Source organism: Austrofundulus limnaeus, unplaced genomic scaffold (assembly GCF_001266775.1).
Source record: "Austrofundulus limnaeus strain Quisiro unplaced genomic scaffold, Austrofundulus_limnaeus-1.0 Scaffold69, whole genome shotgun sequence".
NCBI lineage: Eukaryota > Metazoa > Chordata > Actinopteri > Cyprinodontiformes > Rivulidae > Austrofundulus > Austrofundulus limnaeus.
Window position 1 is genome coordinate 2,197,474 of NW_013952471.1, and position 2,469 is coordinate 2,199,942.

Sequence of the window (2,469 nt, forward strand, 5' to 3'; positions counted from 1 at the left end):
CAACTGAAGGTGACATAGTTACTTTATTATGGTATAGTATTTAAATATATGCCTGAGAAACACATGATATTGGCCCTTTAAATTCTATACCATAATAAAGTAACTATGTCACCTTCAGTTGTTATTAAAATGCTGTTTATATGTTTAAATAGAAAATAAACTGGACTTCTCATTCATTTCTGTTTCTAAACACCTTGAAACTGGGCTCTGTCTCTTTAAGAACCTCCTTCTGCTTCTGTCCCGCCCAATTCAGCACAGGGCCTGGTGGGTGGGTGTGCTCTGTGATGAGGAAGCTGAGCTTGGAGGCACAGCCCAGAGGGGGAGCTGATCCCAAAAGGTGGTTCTAGTCCCAACCGGTCGTTTTTGCTCCCCTGCCTGGCTGCCTCAGGACACTGCAGGATTTCGCAAACATGCATGAATGAGTCAAAGCAAGACTCTGGGCATGTTTTGGTGAGAGGATAACATTATAACATGATATAAAGCTCAAAAAAGTTGATTTTACATGATATTTCCCCTTTAATTAAACTCCTAATCATTGCATGCACATCTACAAATGATAAACCTTTGAATTTAACTTGATTTAAAATGGCCYCCAAGTTAAACCCAGTTGATAATTTCAACTTGAAAGCCACCCGAAAAAAAGCCACAATTTTATCTTTCCCATGATGCAACATTCTTATCTGAGGAGTCGAGCCTCTTGAGCTTGATTTCTTCTTTTTTTTTCTTCTTTTTTTTCATCTTTGAGGTTTATTTTGCAATCCCAAATGCAGAGACGTCACGTATTCCCAGACAAAATCTTTCAAAACTGTGTTTGTTTGTTTTTTATCCGAACATTGATTTCAGTGCTGAATCTTTAAATTGCTCAAACAGTGTTTACTGTCAAAGTCTCTGGGTTCAACTCAGACCTGTCTTTACTTTTAACAAACTCAGCCTCTGTTAATCTTATTTTACAGGTTTCTAAATTAATATCTTAGATTAATTAAAAAATATGTTTCTTTCTTTATTCTGTTTTGTGAAATAAAATGCTACTTTTTGAACAATTATCAAAAATCGCTCTCTYATCATGAAAACATACAGTTTAAAAGCATCCACTCGACCTGAGTTTGGTTTATTTAAAGACCTGCGGTTTAGTTTAAGATGACTTAATTCTTGGTTACCGTGGTTACCATCATCATGGCATACGTATTACCATGTGGGATTCTGACCCATCTTTTTATCCCGATCTAATCCTAATACTATGCGGACTTTGTGACTCTACAATAGTATCACCATGTAAATCCTGCTCTGCAACATCCCTGCGTGGAGATGTCAGCATACAAATGTTGTTGTTTTTATTCCTGTCCATTTCTGTTGGGATTAAAGAGGACAGGCGTTGGGATTAGTTGTCGTCTTTTTCCAAAGAACAATTTATATTACATCAAAGGTTAAATGATCTGATTGGGTATAGATAGTTTTCAGGATATGAGGTGAAAACTCCAAACACGCACAGAAAATATTTAGATTGGTAAGAGAAATAAAGCACAAAGGGAGGCGTGCGATGCAACATAAATTTTCTTGAAACTCTATTTAAAGTGCAGAAGTTGTGCGTTAAATGGGTCACTGACATAATCAACACCTAATTTTTCATGCTAATTTGCTGAACAACTCACAGCCGTCACCATCTGCATATGGATCAGGCTCCTTTTCATGCAGCAGCCGCTGTTTGAAGCTCCTTCTTTATTGGATCGATACCTTTGAGCCTTCGGTAAAGACGGGCGGACTTTTATTCAGCAACACATAAAAAAAAACGGATCCGCACACACGCACTGCTAATATTTGATACATGGTGAGTCYGTTTCCTCCGTGGCCATCAGAGAGGAGCTGCTAATGAACAACACCTCCCTGCTTTGAATCAAAGCAAGGCTGGGTCAAACGTGCACCACCGCTTCAGGCCTCTTCAGGCTCCGGGCACGTCAATCATTCATCCTAATAAGGTTTAAAGCTCCTGGGATTTAGGTGCTTGTAACACAAATACACAATATGAACTCTTAAAGTCCTCTGTTTTTGTTACAGGAGGAAGCTGGATTTAAAAATACGGAGCGGCTTTTGGTTAAAAAAGGTTGAATTTCTTGGATAGGTGTGTGTTTTTAGTGTAGCAATACACAATACAGCCTGGTACATACAGGGTACATAACTGGTATATTTAACTGATACTCACTTTATTAATGCCTGGTGCATACAGGTACATAACTGGTATTTACCTGATACTCACTTTAATGCCTGGTACATACCATTTATTTTATCTGATGTTATACCAGTGTAAGATATTTAAGTGTTCATTAACTGAAGTTGAAACGAAACCACATAAATAGTGAAAATATTGAAATGTGAAAAATAAAGAGCGGGTAAAATAAGTATTGAACACGTCACCATTTTTCTCAGTAAATATATTACTAGAGGTGCTAATGACATGAAATTTTCACCAGATGT

General features: G+C 37.6%; 1 protein-coding gene across 1 annotated transcript in view; it reads right to left on the bottom strand.

Annotated features, from left to right (window-relative positions):
* LOC106519017 (glutamate receptor ionotropic, NMDA 2C-like) overlaps positions 1–2,469 on the bottom strand; it is an 81,664-nt gene that overhangs the window by 65,187 nt on the left and 14,008 nt on the right. The gene's annotated exons all lie outside the window — the stretch shown is intronic.